This window comes from Halichoerus grypus, chromosome 9 (assembly GCF_964656455.1).
Source record: "Halichoerus grypus chromosome 9, mHalGry1.hap1.1, whole genome shotgun sequence".
Taxonomy (NCBI): Eukaryota; Metazoa; Chordata; class Mammalia; order Carnivora; family Phocidae; genus Halichoerus; species Halichoerus grypus.
This window is the reverse complement of record NC_135720.1, coordinates 32,737,841-32,758,508: the sequence shown is the minus strand read 5'-3', so window position 1 is coordinate 32,758,508 and position 20,668 is coordinate 32,737,841.

The following is a 20,668-nucleotide window of genomic DNA, read 5'->3' as shown; positions in this document are numbered from 1 at the left end:
TGTGGGGGGTCGGTGGTGAACATTAGAATGTAGGGATGAAGCGATGGAAGACAAAACTGGAGAATGAAGGGACGAGATGACAGGACAGGGAGTTTGGGCTCCACCCTGAAGGCAATGGGACTTATCAGAAATTTGTAAGGAAAGGGAACAACAGATGCCTATTTATGTTGGAAAAGGGACTCCCGTGCAGGTGCCCACAAATGCCTGGAGTGGGCCAGAGGCCAGCAGAGGGAGGCCAGTTAGAGGACTTTGCAGTAGGTTGGCAAGTGCTGCTGAGGCCTGTGGTCAGGAAACCACGGGGGAATGAGGGCGGGTGGGAAGAAGGATATTGACCATGATTCTTGCATGCCATGCACTTTAGACAGCCGTTCTCAGTTAGCTTTTTAGCCACCATCCCTCTTCTTTCCTCATGTTTTTCTACAAATCAGTCTGCCAGGTGATACAATTTTCTTAGAGGTAAAGATGAAGGGCAGAGATAAGCACTACCACCTCACTTAGCAAAATAAAATATAGAATCTCCAGGGCCTATTGTAGAGCTTAAGAGCAGGTGCTAATGCATGGGCTCCTCCATTTCCTCTTTCTTTGGAGAGTTTCTCTTTTGATTATCATACTCCCAACACATGGGTTCCAGAGGATCTGAAGTCTACCTTTATTATACATGGGCAAAGCTCTTCCCATGCTTTCTCTTAGCACTGCCGAGAAACACTATGCCAGTTGAGATTCAAAAAGGAAAGCTTCAGAGAGAGACCAGCTCTTCTAAGCTCAGCCCCTGTAGCAGGCCTTCAGACCCATCACAACTGTATTGGAGACATCAGTGCTTGAATGCATGCAGACAAGAATGGAGTTCAAATTCTAAGTCCCCTAAATAGTCTTAGGACCTTAGCCAGGTCCACAAACACCGTAAGTCAGTAATAATATGACTCAAAGAAGAGTTGAGGAAATTTGGACATACCACTGGAGAAGCAACGGACACTACATGGCTGTGCATATCAGTGAGTAATTTAATTTGGCTACTAGCAAAAGTGACCCAACTCTAGTGCACTAAGCACACAAGGTTCATTCTCCTACAGAAAGGAAGTCCCAGGGTAGGCAGTCCAGGACTGCTTTGACACCTCCAGAAGTCTTCAGGGGTCCAGACGCCTCCTATTTTCAAACTTCAAAGTTACCTCCTGGTCAAGATTGCTGCTGGGCACAATGAAGGAAGAATTCACCCCTCCCTTCTGGGGAACCTTCCCGGAAGGAACTTTCACTTTCATCTCATTGGCCAGAACTGAGTCACAAGACCATACCTGACACTAAGTAGGCAGGAAAAATCTAGTTTTCCACTGGTCACAATGCACTTGATTCTTTTACAAGAAAAGGGAGAATTGACATTTGACAGGTAATTAACACTGTCTGCCATAACTCTTATTAAATGTTAGTCCCCTTCTCTTTTAATTAAAAAACATTCAACATGGAATTTAATAACATATCCTTGGTTTTTCTTGATCTGTAACATAATAAATGGTCAAATGAAGAGTATTTCTGCATCTTTTAAGAAACCATTGAAATATCATCCAAAATGGTCAATATTCCTTGACTCAGACAATAAATTAATGCCAGAACAAAAATCCATCTCTCCTGATTAAAGAGGTTTTTTTTTTTGGTCTGTTTTTCCTTTTATCAGATGAGAGCTCTATTTTTTATTTTGTCATATTTTGGTTTGGCTTGCTATTTTGCACTCAATGTTAACATGAATCTTAGTCTAAATTCCAGATGCAATCATCTCCCATTAATTTTTTAATTGGCCCTTGTACTTTTACCCTGATTTTCATGATTCTTAGAGCATTTGCACTTCAGATTGTTTTGAAAGTGTAAGGAGGCTAAAATAACAAATGAATCCAAAGATTCAGCACTTGTTCTGAGTATCCATTTGAATGATTCTTGAGCTCCAGTGCTTAAATAATTAATAGAGCGTTGAAAACCTCAGCTTCCAAGGCACTATATGAAGAGAATTGCCATGAAACTCATGCCAATGATGTCTGAGGATCTGGAAATATGTAAAGAGTTGTCATTCATTTCAAGTGTAATGTTACAGGGTAGGCAACAGGCGACAGTGAACTCTATCCTCGAGAACATTAAAGCCTTAGAAAAATTTCCAGAACTGGAATAGGTTGTGGCCAAATCGTTTTAAGGAACTAAATCTAATATGACAAGAAACAGGAATTGCTACATGACTGCATTTAATAAAATGGACATTTAAGAGAGGAAAAAAAATCACAAGAGAAATGGAAAAATTCATAAGATAAAAAGCAGACTGTGACCTATGGTACTATTTAGAGGGCAAAATGCTGAAAAGTTAACAGATAAAGATTGCTCAAAGATCATAGCTTAAAAAAAAAAAAAAAAAAGCAAAATAGTAGAACTCATCTGGTTAGGACAAGTGAAGACATTTCTTTTTTTTTTCTCAACCGCCCACTGTCAGAGAGACCACATTAAGAGGTAAAGGAATGAGCAGAGGCCAAAATGAGTTCCAATCATCTCCAACGAGAAAGCAAGCCGATTTTTAAAATGAAGCTGCTGTCCTTTCTCTTCACCTCACGTAGCTCCCCTGATTGCCCATGACACGCTCCAACTCCCGCCCTGCCTGGACTCACCTGTCTCCTGCAGACCACACGTGAGCCGTGCACATCAGCCGTGCACCGGGCACACCCCAGCCTCCTCCTCTTATCTCACCATCTTCCCTCCTAAGGAAAGCCTCCACATAGCTATGCTGTAACCATTTTTTTTTCAGAACCAGCTAAAGCCCTATGTTTTCTGAAGTTACTGCCCTCTTATAATCTTTTCTCTCAATTCTGCACTCAGGCTCTGCCACACAACGGGGCGCATCTGCCGACTAACAGCATCCGATGTTCTTTCACTCACGTTGGTCTTATAACTAGAGGGGAAGTCCCCTGGGAATGAAACCACATTCCGCGTCCAGCTGACCTAACTGTGCCTGATCAAAGCTGAGACGGAGTGGCAGCTACAGAAAGGGCAACCCAGAACCCGATGCCCTATGGATGCCTCTCCCCCTCTTCTCTTTGTACGCCATTTAATACATGCAGTTATGAACTCCCTCCCAGTACAAGTCCACCACTGGCACCTGACCATCTTTTCCTTTCCTTGGTGGTTCTCCTCCTTGAGAACGAATGCAATAGGGAGATGAGAGCTGAGTTGAGGGGTTCAAATTTCAAAGACTGAGTTGGCTTTGCTCTAAAGGACTTTGCCCTTTGATACACTCAAAAGTATCTTCTCCCTGTTCCTATAGGATCTGAACAAACTGTTATTTTATTTCATATCTGCCAGAAGTCGAAGGGTCCACTGCATTTTATGCCCTTTCTTTTTCTTATATCATTCCAGACACTGGAAGAGGCAAGGAAGGCCTGTCCCCCAGAGCTTTCAGAGGGAACTCGGCACTGCCAACACCTTGATTTCAGACTCTGGCCTCCAGTCCTGCGAGATAATACATTTCTCTTGTTTTAAGCCACCATGTTTGTGATCACTTACTTCCACAGCCCTAGAAAATGAACACATTCTCTCATGAAGCTTACCATTACAGTGAAGAGACAAACTAACAAGAAAGTGTAACACAGTGAGAGCAAGTGTGTTAAGGAAACAAAACGGCAATGCTCCAGAGTGTCACCAAGAGCTACTTTGGATTAGAAGGTGAGGAAGACTCGATTTAATCTTTCAGTATTTCCTGGGAAATTTTATCTGGAAAAAATGTATTATATGCAAATTAACTAACTTGTTAAACAATTTTCCATGTACATGTTAAAGATTATTTTCTTTGGGTCATTTTAAGGTGTAAGTGAGGTGCTAGCTTTTCTAGATATCTGGTCTAGGGCACATTAATATATATCTAATGACCTGGGAAGGACAGTGCAAATTACCCTGAGTTGTGGTCATAACATTTGACTTAAGACTAAATGAAGTTGTGAAATAAATCACTTATCGAGGAAATAGATAACAAATGTCATCACAATTCATCATCATCCATGTTATATTTTTTCATATAGCTAAGTATGTATTGTTTTCATGGTATTATGCAAATGTTGGGGATACAAAAAAATAAAATGAAAGAGATATGGTCCTGTGCTAAGGGAGTCTGTCATCTATAGGGAAATGTTGACATTAAGTAAGTCATTTCAAGTTAAACCAGAACAAATTTGGGTAAGACGCGGGAGGCCACACAGGGACTGCTGACAGCAAAGACATCCCAGGCTCCTATAGTTCCTTTATTCAACAAATATTTCCCGAGGGCCCACTATATCCCAGGCACTGTTTGAGTCACCTGGGATATATCAGTGAATAAAACAGGCCAAGAACCCTGTTTCTCCCCCTCTGACCCCTTCCCAGGAGAGACAGGCAAAAATATCCAATAAATGAATTGTTTAATATTTCACAAGAGATAAGTGCTATGAGAAAAGAAAAAAGTAGAGCAGAGTAAATAATATTGGAAATGAGAGGTAGGAAACAGGCTGGCCATTTGGATAGGGTAGGCAGGGAGAGTGTCATTGAGAAGGGGACATTTGAGCAAAGATCTGAAGGAAATGACAAAGTTAGGCAGACAGATATGTGAGCAAAGAAAATTCCAGCAGTAGGAACAGCCAATGCACAGGCCCTAAGGCAGAGTGTACCCGACATGTCCAAGGAGCCGCAAGGCCGGTGTGGCTGGAGTGAAGGGAAAAAGAAGACAGGAATAGGAGACAGTGTAACGTGGGACAAGATCCTTTAGGGCCTCCTAAGCTATTGAGAAATGTACTTATCTCGTAATGAATGGAGAGCCATAATGAAAATTGCTCTTTCTTTATCTTCATATAGTCTCAGAGTTACTCCATGGCTCAACTTTAATGTGATTCTTAACTTAATGATCACAGATATTTGCTATTGCCTACAGAAGCCTTATCATTTTATTTCCACATAATAACCACATATATCCTCCTCCCTTCTCCCACTGTTACCCACACACAATCTAGGAAAATTACATACCAATGAATAGAAGGGCTAGCCAGAACTGTGACAGGAAAATAGCATTAATGCATTTATTAGAGATGAAAGAATAAAGCCCATTCATAAATCAAAGTGAGCTGATTTTAAAATGTCACCTAGCCCACTATCACTCTGGGAAGTAGTGGGAGCAAAGATGAATGTCCCTCGGATTGACAGAGGGTGGGGAGCCACCTGAGCACCAAGTCAAATGCTCGTGTGTTGTTCATCCTGTCAGCAGTATAAAGTAAAACTGAACCAAAGGAACATTTGTCACTTTGAAGAGGACAATGAGAAAAAATTGAAATGGAATATTAAGAGGAGAATTTCTCCTTGTTTGAAGAAATCATTCAAAGGCATGACCTGACAAGAAACCAAAATGACCCAGAAGACAGCTAGTCTTTGATGCTGCTCTTCAGACAATAGTTCTGAGAGAGACAGGACTGCCCTCCTCGTCCAAAGGAGAGCCATTAGCTGAGGAACAAGGAGAAGAGTAATATTGTACAACAAGGTCGAACTCTATGCAAAGTGCCCACCTTAAACAGAAACCCTTCATGCAGTTTTCTACTTCTAATTAATAAAGATCTCTAGTCTCTAAACAACATAATTGTAAGCAGAAAACCCCTGCGCCAGAACAAGGTTTACAGCCGTAGGTCTCAGGCAAGTCAGCCTCTTACACCTGGAACGGCCAACTCAGGTATCTTTCACACGATATTTCCTTCATGGCTACATAGCCTACAGCTGCATTTTCAAAGCAGGTGCAATGGTCTTAAGATAACATTTTGCTTCCAGTTATAAAATAAGTAAGTCCTGGGATGTAATGTACAACATGGTGACTATCACTAATACTGTACTGCATATATGAAATTTGCTAACAATGGCCAACTAATCTTCGACAAAGCAGGAAAGAATATTCAATGGAAAAAAGATAAGTCTCTTCAACAAATGGCGTCGGGAAAACTGGATTGCAATGTGCAGAAGAATGAAACTGGACCACCTTCTTACACCATACACAAAAATAAATTCAAAATGGATGAAAGACCTAAATGTGGGACAGGAAACCATCAAAATCCTAGAGGAGAACACAGGCAGCAACCTCTTTGACCTCAGCTGTAGCAACTTACTACACCTGTCACTGGAGGCAAGGGAAACAAAAGCAAAAATGAACTACTGGGACCTCATCAAGATATAAAGCTTCTGCACAGTGAAGGAAACAATCAACAAAACTAAAAGGCAGCCTACAGAATGGGAGGACATTTTTGTAAATGATGTATCTGATAAAGGGTTAGTATCCAAAATATATAAAGAACTTATCAAACTCAACACCCAAAAACCAAATAAACCAGTTAAGAAATGGGAAGAAGGGGCACCTGCGTGGCTCCAGTCGATTAAGCATCTGCCTTCGGCTCAGGTCATGATCCCAGGGTCCTGGGATCAAGTCCCTGCATGAGGCTCCTTGATCGGGGAATATTACTCAGCCATCAGAAAGAATGAAATCTTGTCATTTGCAATGATGTAGATGGAGCTAGAGTGTATTATGCTAAGCGAAATAAGTCAGTCAGAGAAAGATATACCATATGATTTCACTCATATGTGGAATTTAAGAAACAAAACAGATGAACACAGCAGGGGGGAAGAGAGAGAGGGAGAGGGAAACCATAAAAGAGACTCTTAACTATGGAGAACAAACTGAGGGTTGCTGGAGGGGAGCTGAGTGGGGGGAAGTGTTAAATGGGAGATGGGTATTAAGGAGGGCACTTATGATGAGCACTGGGTGTTATATGGAAGTGATGAATCACTAAATTCTACTCCTGAAACTAATATTACACTACATATTAACTAGAATTTGAATAAAAACTTGAAACACAAAAAAATAAATTAAAATAAAATAAAATCCCATACAAAAATTATGTAGTCACACATCAGAACAAAAAGAGACATGAACCCAAAAAATACACTTTAAGAAAACAAAACGGAACAGACCAAAAGATCTGGTTTTTAGCTTTTCAATATGTATAAAGCCCTACAGTAATTACACAATAAAACACCTTGTAGCTGGCATGCCCCTAAGATGTCTGCATTTTAATTTGGGGATTTTGGATCCTGTCTTACCGAATAAAATTTTCCTAACAAAATTTGGTGGACTTGAGCAAAATTTCTGATGTGCAATGGGAAAACAAGAACCTCAAATAGTTAGAAAGCAAATCGCCTTTGTGGATTTAGTTGCCATTGACAGAAAAAGGCCATTGGGCTGGAAAGATAACCATCATTTAGCCAAAAGGCATGATATAGTTTGAAATTAAGGAAAAAAAAATTCTATTAAGTTAAAACAGCTGGAAAATGAAATCTAATAAAGAAAATATTTAATTAAAAAATCTGCTAACAGAGTAAGTCTTAGAAGTTCTCATCACACACAAAAAGTTGTAACTGTATGGCGATAAATGTTAACTAGACTTATTGTGGTGGTCATTTCACAATATACACAAATACCATATCATTATGTTGTACATCTGAAACTAATATAATGTTATATATCAATTATATCTCAATTAAAAATATATATACCATCTTTTGTATTTTTAAAGAAATTCTCTATAAAAAGGTTGAAACCTTTTTGGGGTGGGGAAGTGGAGAAGGGTTAGTTGTGCTTTACTTTCATTTGAATGATAACTCTTATGACTGCGAACAATAGGAAACACATCAATCCCCATCAGTACAGACTCTTCTAAACAAAAGGTCCTGGAGATTAGCTTAGACAATAGCATCATTTTACTGAGGAAATTGAGCTCACTAGACAGAGTATATAAAATAATTTCATGTCTCTATCCACTGGTTAGTGTTTTTAAGAGGTGAATTTTGAAGCCTTGAAGGAAGTCCAATTCCTAGAAACTCTGTGCTTAAATTTGTTTCTTCTCATGTCCAAGTCAATTTGGTTCCAAAGAGGGGCAGGTGCATTACAGCTGCAGAAAGCATCATTCACGTTGGGGCTTTCCTTCCAGACGTGTGCCACACAGAGTCTGGGCGGGATGACTCAATGGCCCATCATGAATATTCCTTTAGCTGTTAGTCTTGGGTTAGGTAAAAAGGATGCACTGATTTCCAGTGTAGATTTTCAAATGAACTGCTCTGGCTTTGTTCTTTCTGAAGTTGGTTAAATTTGAAGTTTATAACAAATAAGAAGAGCTATTCGGAAGACATTGCCTTTATAAAGGAAAAAACAAAAACAAAAAAACCCTCCTCTACCCTCTCCTAGGTTCTCTGGCTGGGGAACTGGAAGTTAACTAACCAAAGACAGATTAACAAGAGAAAAATGGTTTATTAACGTATGCAATGTTCATGAATGTGGGAGAATCTTGATGATGAGTAGCTCAAAGGGGTGGTTAGATCTTGAGGCTTATATGCATCTTAACAAAGACCAATAAATTTGTAGAGAAGTGACAAGACAAAGGAAAAAGTGTTTAGGCTTTTAGGAGCAGCAAACTGTGGGAAGGTAAATAGGATTATTTTCCTGTTTGTTATGTAGATGACTCTCAGTGTTTCTCTGGCTACTAAGAGTCTAGAGTTGTCTCTGGTGATTAAGAATCTAAGAGTTGCCTTTCCTTTCCTGGTATGGGAGTGGGAGACCCCATTACAAATGGAAATTAAGGTTCTGCTTTTAGGCAAATGGAAAGGGAGGGCAGAGAGCTTTCTTGGCATCTGCTGTTTCTCAATTGTCTATAGCTCAAAATAATCTTACGCCAAAGTGGCATAATTGGGGGTGGCATATTCTGATCTCCCACATTTTTTCCCAGCTGAACTTCTGACAACCACTGTGAATAAGAGATCATGGTCTCCACAGGCAGAAGTGATCTCTATTCTTATCTCCACAATCGCAATTCAGGCCATCATTAGCTAGGTCTATTGCTATGGGTTCTTTGTGATAATATATCGCCTCTCTAGCTTCATCTAGTACTCCTTGCCTTGTATTTCCCACTTTATTAACTCCAAATTATAGTCCCCTACAACCACCTTCCCATTTTGTGCCTCCGTGATTTTGCTCCCGTTGTTCCCTCTGCTTAGAATGCCCTTGCCCTCATTTTTCACCTGGCCAACTCTCATGCATCCTTTGGGACTAAGATTAGATCTGATGCTTCAGAAAGTTTCAATCATCTTCTTCTCAACCCATCAGCTATGAAAAGTGACCCTCCTTTAGCAAAAACACTCCATACATTAAAGTACTTGTCTCCCTACTAAATTGTAAGCTCCTTCAAACCACAGTAAAAGGAATCTGGGACATCAGCAAACACATTGTACCTTTAGCCGCTTCTCCTGGTCAAGCTCCTCTGCCCAAGTAATTGGGGAGTTAATCCTCAGTAACATTCACCATTGGCTGTAGTCACTGCCATAGAACATCTCCAAGTAGGTTATAATTATATCATCTAATCACTGCTTATGGGCAATGAGTTGCATATCATGATTCACTCCCTGACACCCTAAAAGCTTTAGTCCTGAGATTCCAAGGCTAGGCAGAGAATTCATTTTGGGCAGTGAGTAGACTGAGTATTTATTTATTTATTTATTTATTTATTTTAATTTATTTTTTTTAATATTTAAAGTACCCAGGAGTAAAGCTGGCCTTACTTACAGGTATGATCAGCCATTGTTTGCCTATTTGGGTGATTTGCATTGCAGTAAATGCCTTGGAGACAGAAAGACCACCCTTAGAAATAAATCCCTGACAATTAAAGTATTTCAGCCATCCATGCTCAACTGATTTAGGGAGGATTAGCTCACACTGCCTCAGTATTTACAAGTCTGGTTGGTACAAGAAAAGAAACATGTACTCCATTCTATTGATCTTACATGGTTTCAAATGTTATTTGATGAGCCAGATCAATGATTGTTCTTAGGTCATTCTTACACAGAAGGATGCTTACTGACATGGATCTGTCATTCAGAGAAGTCTCTAAAGAAATAGTAAAAGTTTAGTGCTCATAACCAAAGCTTGTTTCTCATGGTTAAATTGAATAAGCTATGCAAAAATACTTAGAAAATTTTTTAAAAATATTTTATTTATTTATTTATTTATTTATTTGAGAGAATGAGAGAGAGCACACGTGTGAGTCGTGGGAGGAGCAGAGGGAGAAGGACAAGACTCTGCACTGAGTGCGGAGCCCGATGAGGGGCTCAATCCCATAACCCTGAGATCATGACTTGAGCTGAAATCGAGAGTCAGACACTTACTGAGCCACCCAGGCACCCCAAAAATATTTAGAAAATTTTAAAGCACTATAAAATTATAATAACTAAATTGTTTTTCTCGAATTCCCCTTTTTTTAGATTCTTGGTATGGTAGAAAAATTATCCTTCTTTTCTTTTTTTTTTTTTAAAGATTTTGTTTATTTATTTGACAGAGAAAGACACAGCAAGAGAGGGAACACAAGCAGGGGGAATGGGAGAGGGAGAAGCAGGCTTCCCGCCAAGCAGGGAGCCGATGTAGGGCTCAATCCCAGGACCCTGGGGTCATGACCTGAGCCGAAGGCAGATGCTTAATGATTGAGCCACCCAGGTGCCCTTCATTTCTTTTTTTTAAAGACTTTATTTATTTATTTGACAGAGAGAGAGAGAGAGAGCAAGCACAAGCGGGGGGAGCGGCAGGCAGAGGGAGAGGGAGAAGCAGGCTCCCTGCTGAGCAAGGAGCCTGATGCTGGACTTGATCCCAGGACCCTGGAATCATGACCTGAACAGAAGGCAGACACTTAACTGACTGAGCCACCAAGGGGTCCCGATCTTCTTCATTTCTTTAACACATTAGTGATCAACACAGAGCAGGCATTCAAAACATATTTATGGAGTGAATGAATTGATGAAAGAACAAGAAAGATACAAAGAGAAAGAAAGATTGAATTATTGACCTAAGCAACACCAAGAAAGCAGGCACCCTAGCTCTTAATAACCTCATCTTTACTATAATGGGGTTGAACTAGGTGATCTTGAAAGTTTGCTTCAAGAGTTTTGTGACAGTCTCTTCAACAAATGGTGTTGGGAGAAGTGGACAGCTACATGCAAAAGAAAGATACTAGACCACTTTCTTATACCATACACAAATATAAACTCAAAATGGATTAAAGACCTAAAATTGAGACCTAAAACTATCAAAATCCTAGAAGAAAGCACAAGCAGTAATTTCTCTGACATCAGACTTAGCCACTTTTTTCTAGATATGTCTCCTGAAGTAAGGTAAACAAAAGCAAAAATCAACTATTGGGCCTTCATCAAAATAAAAAGCTTCTGCACAGTGAAGGAAACAATCAACAAAACTAAAAGGCAACATACAGAATAGGAGAAGATATTTTCAAATGACATATCTGATAAAGGGTTAGTATCCAAAATATATAAAGAACTGACACAACTCAACATCCAAAAAAACAAATAATCCAATTAAAAAATGGGCAGAAGACATAAACAGACATTTCTCCAAAGAAGACATCCAGATGGTCAACAGACACATGAAAAGATACTCAACATCACTCATCATCAGGGAAATACAAATCAAAACCACAATGAGATATCACTCACACCTGTCAGAAGAGCTAAAATCAAAAACACAAGAAACAACAAGTGTTGGAGAGGATGTGGGCAGATAGGAACCCTTGTGCACTGTTCATGGGAGTGCAAACTGGTGCAGCCACTATGGAAAACAGTATGGAGATTCCTCAAAAAAAAACAAAAAATAGAACTATCCTATGATCCAGTAATTGCACTACTGGGTAGTTACCCAAGAAATACAAAAACACTAGTTCAAAAGGATATATGCACCCCTATGTTTATTGCAGCATTATTACAATAGCCAAATTATGGAAGCAGCCCAAGTGTCCATCGAAAGATGAATGGATGGGGCGCCTGGGTGGCTCAGTCAGATAAGCGGCTGCCTTCGGCTCAGGTCATGATCCTGAGGTCCTGGGATCGAGCCCCACGTCTGGCTCCCTGCTCAGCAGAGAGCCTGCTTCTCCCTCTCCCTCTGCCTGCCACTCTGCCTACTTGTGCTCTCTATCTCTCTGTCAAATTAAAAATAAATAAATAATTAATTAAATAATTAAAAAAATGAAAGATGAATGGACAAAGAAGATGTAATATGTATATGTGTATACGTATATGTGTGTGTGTGTATGTGTGTATATATATATATATATACATATACATATATATATATATATATATATATAGTGGAATATTATTCAACCATAAAGAAGAATGAAATCTTGCCATTATGCAACAACATGGGGCTAAAGAATATAATGGAGGGTGAAATAAGCCAGTAAGAGGAAGACAAATACCATATGATTTCACTCATATGTGGAATTTAAGAAACAAGCAAAGGAAAAAAAAAAAAAGGAGAGAGAGAAAAACCAAGAAACACACTCTTAACTGTAGAGAACAAATTGATGGTTACCAGAAGGGAGGTGAGTGGGGAGATGGGTGAAATAGGGTGATGGGGATTAAGAGTACACTTATCATGATGAGCACTGATATACAGAATTGTTGAATTACTATATTTCACACTTGGAAACTAATATAACAGTGTATATTAACTATATTGGAATTTAAAAAATTAATTTAAAAAACCTTTTTTGTCAAATACCTAATTACCTTGGAGTAGCCCTGTATGGTTTAAGAGTCCAACAACCCCAAGATTAACCCTCAAATCACAGAGGACCATAGAGCATATTTGTCATGAAGACAATCAAAACCCTCTGCAAGGTCCCCTAATATACCAGGATTATCAACCATGACACCCATCTTCACTACACATTACTGACCTGTGTACTAGACAGGGTATGTGTATCTGAAGAATCTCAAAACAAGTCCTGGCCTTTGATGACTTTATGATACTGTGCAGAATTCTTTATTTAGTCAAACCTCATTCCTGCAGAAAGTCAGCAAGCTATGCATGACAAAAGTAAGGGATCCTCATAGCTGTGGTCTGCAAAGAGAAAATGTACCACTGCTGTTGAGAACTGAGTTGGAATGAGACAGAGAGAAATTGGCAATCAAGCTGGAGAGCCGATGATTCCGTTAACAAAAGACTAAAATGCCTCAAAGAAACTTTTGCTTAGGGCATCCCAAATGTCTAGGTCACTGTCAGTCGCTTTGCCAGCAATTGTGAATTTTTGCACTTAAACAGAATATCCGTAGACACCAGAAAATACTACAGGGGGCTTGTGCTATATTAGCCTAATTCAATCTAAAACAGAAAGTGATTAATCCTCACTAATCTTTCAGAAGGAAAACATTGGTCCCACATTTGTAACATCGACATTTAATGCTTCACTTTTTTTTTTTTTAATCTTATGGGGAAAATTCTTCTTACTGATTTGGCATAGTATTGATGAAGACAGACAACATAATTGAGGGAGGTTAAAGAAAAGTGAGCAGAGAAAGAAAAATGTGTCAAATATTAAAGAACAATATACCGCTTGGTTTTTTTTATAAAAGAGTCTAGCTTTGGTAATTGTACAGCTACGTGACAATAGTTATCGTTGTATAACAGTCAAGTCTCATTAGTTTGGAATTCAACAAGTAGGAGAAATAAAATCAATTTTCAGCACTGGTGTGAATAATCCAGTATGTCATTTTATCTGCACTATAACAAAGACCTCACATAGGCCCTTCCTTCCTCAGCCAGGAAAGCTTTGAATAAGACAAGTTGATAGTGAGAATTAAATTATTCTGTTGTTTACTCTCCCCTCCTATTGGCAAACCATGATCATTATTCATCGATCTTCTTTCTTTTTCTGGTCATAGCACCTGATGCTATACTTGTAATACAGAGCAGACAGTCCTAAATATTTGTCATGAAGACAATCAAAACCCTTTCCTGTTGGCTGTGAAATGTTTTTGGCTTTGAAGAAGGTGTTATTAAGCTCCTCAAATATATACAGCTAAGATGGTTTTTACCTGAAAAGAAACACAACTTTCTCTAAAGCAAATGAATATGGGAGTAAAATAAATATTTTCAGGGTGAGGGACCAGGAGAAAAAAGGGAAATGAGAAATAGAAGAGGAAAAAGAAAGGAAGAATATAGTGTCTTATGCAAGAGTTAAAGTTATCAAGATGTAAACACTTTTTAATCCATCTTTCTAATTCACTTTACTCATGTAAATGGTTGTCATGAATTTCCAAATTCAACTGGAGGCAAGTAAAGGAAAAATCAGAAGGCACTCAAGTAATGTGCTACGGCAGTCTTACGGGCACTTTTCATCTACTTACTCTTTGGGGGAAAGCCTTCTTCTGAAGCCAGAACATACAATGGGGCACCAGACAACAGAGGGAAGAATATGGAGATTTAAATACTATTCCCAATTCTATTCCTAATGGCCTGTCTGATCTTTAGCTTTCATTGATCCCTATGTGCACAAGTATCATTGAACTTGCTCTTCCAATAGATACTGGATAGGAATCCAGCTCCTGAGCAGGCCTTACAAGGCCCTTGGTAATCTAACACAGCCAATCTTTCCATCTTCATCTCTTACCCCTGCCCTCATCCCACCCAGGGTAGTCCCCATTCCCTAAACACACCACCCTCTTCCTTTCAGATGGGCCATTCCCACTGCCTGGAACCCCCCCTTTCCCCTCCCCCACACCTCCATGACCACATGACAGCCACCTGACACTCAAGTTCCCTTCAAATCCTGGATTGCCTTGGGGATGCTTTCTCCAAGCTTCTAGGCCCATGTAACCCCTTGTTCCAAAATGCAGGTTTATTATTATTCAGACAAGGAGATGACTGCCATTGAAAAGATCATTTGTTATTCCCATTTCCCCAGGGGAGGAGGCAGGCAGTGCCACACAAGGCCACCTGGGGAAGCACCACAGTCAGGAGGCAGAGGGAGTAAGGAGGAAATGGGGGTAAAAGCCTCATATTTTGGTTTCTGCAGGGAAGGCAAGCCAAGACAAGGCAAGCCAGTTTAGGATTGGCTAGTCTGAACAATTTCAACAGGCGCTGGGGTGCAGGGGCTGTCTTTGGTTGTCTGGAGTCTGGCCCTGGAGTGATTAGGGCAGAGGAAGACTAGCCCTTGAGGGCGATTGCCCCACAGAGGAGGCGGTGGGGTGGGTGCGTCCTGGATCACTTAGTTTGCTTGTGAAAGGTATGCTCCCTGGTGGGCAAGTTGTTTACTATCTCTAGGAATTGGCTAGCTCTGGGAAGTGTCGTCTTCCTGGAGTCAGCAAAGCCTCAAGATGTCAAAGCATCAGAATTATGGAAAATAAAAAGGCTTGATTAATAGGCCCCCTCCTGGTGTACTTTGTGTGATACCTTTATAACATTTTGTACTCAAATTGTTTGTCTGTTCCTCAAGATCAGAGATCTCACCTTTGGAACTTGGACACACAAAGATCTAAAATTAAACAAGAAAAAAAAAAAAAAAACGAAGGCAGATCATCCTTGACAGAGAACCAGAGATGAGTATTTTAAATAATCTCCTAATGTTGAATTTCCTGGAGTTTTCAAGATCACAAAATTGAAATTGATGACTGCACTGGGAGTATTTATATATAAAATCTATAGAGTCAGCCAGCCATTGGTGGTCCAGTGCAGGTATAAGCAGCTCCAGCCAGGCCCAAATAAGCACTCCTTAAGATTTCAGTGCCTTTGGGCCTACAGACGGGGTCCTCTATCATCTGTATGAGCTGAGCAGCACCTTATATTTATACTATTTCTTCAATATGGATTAAATCAATCATGACAGCAAATAGTATTCTTCCCTTAAATCGTTCACTCAATCCCGCAAATGAACATCCATTAGCCCACACTTGATTTTCACAAGAATAATAAATCAGGAGACAGAATGAGACGGAGACTCCTATTTTTCTGTGAAGATATTTCCCCTTTAAGAAACAAAATGGGAAAATATGCAAAGTAATTGCAGAATACATCTCTCTTAATGTCCTTGATTGTAGCCCATTCAGTAAGAACCCCAGAGAGCAGTGTGTGCCTGATTGGAGGAGAGCAATATACAATAAATGAGGCCTGAGGATTAGGGGAAACAGCAGGTTCCTGATACATGATGTTAACCAAAAGTAAGGAAGGATGGGGCAAAACAGATCAAGAAAATCAGCAAGGGGAGAGAAAACAGAACCAGGACCAGTAGATGGAAAAAAAGAAACGCATGCGCTAATGATTGAGGTCACTCATTTAAGACCAACTTTCACTCACTGTGATTGGCAACCAGAAAACACAATCAACACTAAGTGAAATTCATTACTGCCATTGAACAAAATCTATAATAAAAAACAGCCAACTCCTCCTTTCTGTCAGTTACAACAACCTCTTTAGGTCAAATGGAAGCACTTAGGATTGCTGTAAATGAGACAATGTATGTGAAAGCATCTAACATACTGAAGAGCAAATGGGGCTATTCAGTAAATGTTAGTGTTCCATTTCCTCCCCTGCATGCAATTTGGGAAAGGCTCCAAAGTTGTCCAGTACGTGGTCAATGGATAAGGGATACATTTATCCCACCAAAATTAAATTTCATGGCTGGTGAGAAATGCAAGATTTCAGAGTAAGAAGGTCACAAAGGGACTCCATGTGTGGTCTTTTCCTACTATTACTCGCACTACCTGGCATTGTCCTTGGCTCTCCCTCACCGACAGCAGACAGCCTCTACCTTTCTCTCTGTGGCCAGAGGTTAGCGGGTGTATGTCCACCCACTTGGCAAATGTGGTGTTTCCTTTGTGTCTTAGCCAACCCAAACATGCCATTAATGGAAGACATCAGCCGAAGATTTGCAGTGTCCTGGCTCTTATCCCTTTACTTCTGCCTTACTAAGTGGATCATGGGAGGGGAATCTCATTTCCCTTATTTTCTACCTTTAATTTCCTTTGAGCTTTTTTTTTTTTTTTTCCAGAGGAGCAATCACACAACTGAGATTTAGATGACTCTAGTGAATCCTCTTTAATTTCTCTCCAACATATTTTCACAATTCATACTCACGTGTCTTATACACAGTGGAGGATATCAAATCTGTTTTTACCTCCTAGAAATATGCCAAATTGTATAGAATAAAACAACTGTCCTAAAAGTAAAGAGGTCATCATAGAGCCACTGTGTCAGGTTGTACAAATCACGCCCTATCTGAGGATTCCTGACTCAGGAGATAAGTGGGGTTATAATCTAGCCCTTGTTCTATTTGCTAAGCAACGCCCAGAAGAGGTGCATTTTCCTAATGTATGCAAAGGCACTGTATCAGACAGAGTGACTCTTCTCATGGCAACATTAATATAAAAGAAGAATTAAGTAAACATATGAAGCTTGGTGTTATATAGCCAAATAGATATCGCCAATAATAATAGCAATTAACGTTTGCATTTTCTTCCATATTATCCCTATGGAAATTCATTTTCCATCCAATTTATTTATGGCTTAATTTGAAAACAATAATCTAATCTAATAAAGATTTCTGGATTTAAAAGCTGAAATGGTATAAATAGCAAAATTCATCAAAATTAAAGAATTTCATTTCTGAAGTATAAATGCCTAAAGGTAGGAAGGCACCACTAAATTCTTCTCCCTAAAGGACAAAATTAATTAAGTGCAAAAAAAGATTAGAGACCTGAAATGAATTCAAGCCCCATTATAAATAATGTAATACAAAATACAAAATTCCTCTCCCACCCAACTGACTTATGGAGAATCTGAAAACATACTTTTTTTTAAAGATCTATTTATTTATTTTAGAGAGCGAAGGTGTGGTGGGGAGGGGCAGAAGGAGAGGGACACTTTTTTTTTTTTAAGATTTTATTTATTTGACAGAGAGAGAGCATGCACAAGCAGGGGGAGCGGCAGGCAGAGGGAGAAGCAGGCTCCCTGCTGAGCAAGGATTCCCGATGCAGACTGGATCCCAGGGTCCTGGGATCATGACCTGAGCAGAAGGCAGACACTTAACCAAATGAGCCACTCAGGTGCCTGGGAGAGAGACAGTCTTAAGCAGACTCCACATTGAGTGCAGAGCATGACAGGGGGCTCGATCTCACGTCCCTGAAATCACAACCTGAGTCGAAACCAAGAGTTGGATGCTTAACCCACTGCAGCACGCAGGTGCCCCGAAAACATACTCGTTACTAACAGAAAAGATTTTCAGTAGAACAGAAGATATTTTTGGGCACAGAACACTTTCCAACATTAAACTCCAGAATGGCCTACCCAAATATAATAAATTTGAAGTGCAAAACACTCCGCTTAATAATAGGAAGAGATGATTAAAGAAACCAGCCCCTACCTTCCAGGGATTAAAATCTTAAGTAGAAACAGACTTAAAACTCTAACATGACTATCATAGGGGTGTACGTGTGCTGCAATGGGAATGAGCAGAAAGGAAAAAGGATGACCCTGAAGGGTCAGGAAAAGGTTTGGTGACATTTGAGCTGAGATACGAAGATGAGAGAATCTAAAGGAGGATTAACTTCTAAAGCTCAGTGGCCTGCAGTCACAGCCCACTCAGGAAAGAATAGTGTCTGTGTGGCACGCTGGGGTAAACTGAGGGTGCTGACTCCTGCTGGAGCAAGGAACCTGGCTAAGATAGGCTGCTCCCAGGGATGAAGAGATCTGTAACTCAGTACATCTGTAAGCCATCTTGGCCACACCAGGATGTCATGGAACACTTATTGACCAGTTCTGTAGAGTTTTCAGAGTAAATTGGTAATTCTCAACCTCTGTGACACATTATAATCACCCTGAGAGCTTTAAAAAAAAATCGATGCCATTTAAATCAGAATTTCTGAGGGAGCAGCCTAAACCTAGGTGTGTTTTATTTTTTTATTTTTTTTAAGATTTTATTTATTTATTCATAAGAGACAGACAGGAGAGAGAGAGGCAGAGGGAGAAGCAGGCTCCTGCTGAGCAGGGAGCCCAATGCGGAACTCGATCCCAGGACCCCGGGATCATGACCTGAGCTGAAGGCAGATGCCCAACCAACTGAGCCACCCAGGCGCCCCAGATAGTATCTATTTCTAAGCACAAAGGAGTAACAAGCTCCAGAATTACCCTTCCATTGTAAACAACTAGAAAACTAGATATAACACAGAAACAACTATTTTCAGGCACTAGGCAGTAGAGGGACTGTGATCCTTTATATAGGGTAAAAAATCAGGTGGTTCCTACCATCACCCAGGATTTTTGACAATCTCTAGACTGCAGGACAGAAAAGGGTATACAAGTAGAGCTTGAGAATCTTGCTGAGTTTAGGATTCAGAGGCAGGAAATTGGGGAGGATAAAGCAGCTAGAATTTGTGGGGCAGAGTCCCCAACAGGAGGAAGGTAAGCAGAAAAACAATTCCAAAAATCTGCATAGGGATCCCATGAGTTTTTTGCCAAATACAAATCTGTGCAATGCAAGATTGAAATCCCCAGAAACTAGGCAGAATAACTTCCAAAAAAAGAACAATTGCCCACTCTTTTATTTGTTCAACACTGTACTAAAGGCTCTAAACAGTTGCAATTAGACAAGAAAAAGAAATAACAAGCTTGCAGATTGGAAAGAAAGAAGTAAAACTCCTTATGTACACATGACACATAAAAACCCCTAAGGAATTTACCCAAAAAAGCCCTTACTACTTATAAGCAAGCTCAGAAAGTTCTCAAAATACAGAATCAATATACAAAAATTAGTTGTATTTCCATATACTAGAAACAAACAATTGGAAATGAAAATTTTTTTAATTCCATTTATAATAGCATGCCAAATATGAAACACTTAGAAGTAAATTAAACAAAATATGTGCAAACCTGTATTCGAAAAACTACAAAAGATTCCTGAGAGAACATGACAAAGGCCTAAATAAATGGATACATAGACCATATTTATGAATTAGAAGACTCAATGCTATTAAGATTCTCATTCTCTCCAAATTGAGTCATAGATTCAACATAATCCCAATCAAAATCCCAACAGGTTTTTTTTTTTTTTTTTTTTTTTAATAAATCTGATTCTAAAATTACTTGGAAAAGAAAAGGACTTAAAATAGCCAAACAATTCAAAGTTGGATGACACACTTTCTTATTTCAAGACTTCCTATAAAGCTACAATAATCAAAAGAATATCATACAGGCATTGAAGGACAGACCTACAAATCAATGCAACAGAATAGAGAATTCAGAAATAGACCCACACACAGGTGGCCAGTTGATTTTCAATAAAAATTAATATGCCAATTTAATTCAATGGGGAAAAGAAAGTCTTTTGAACAAATGTTTGTTGGGGAAGGAAAATGAAACTTGACCCTTATTTGAAGCGATACAGAAATTTAACTCAAAATGGACTACAGACCTAAATGTAATATTTAAAACTAATATGTAAACTTCTAGGAAAAAACAGAAAAACATCTTCATGATCTTGGGGTAGGCCAAGATTTCGACAAAACACAAAAGGCATGAACCATAAAAGAAAAAATTGATAATGTCATCGAAATTTAAAATGTAAGCTCCTTGAAAAACATTTTTGAGAAAATCAAAAGAAAATGAAATTCTCTCCCATAGATTGAGAGAAAATATTTGCGATATGAGTATCTGATAAAGAACTTAGATCAAAAATTCATATTAATTCATTAGAACTCAGTAAGAAGGCAATACAATTTTTCTTTAAAAAGGCAAAAAAAAAATGAACACTTTACAAAGGAAGCC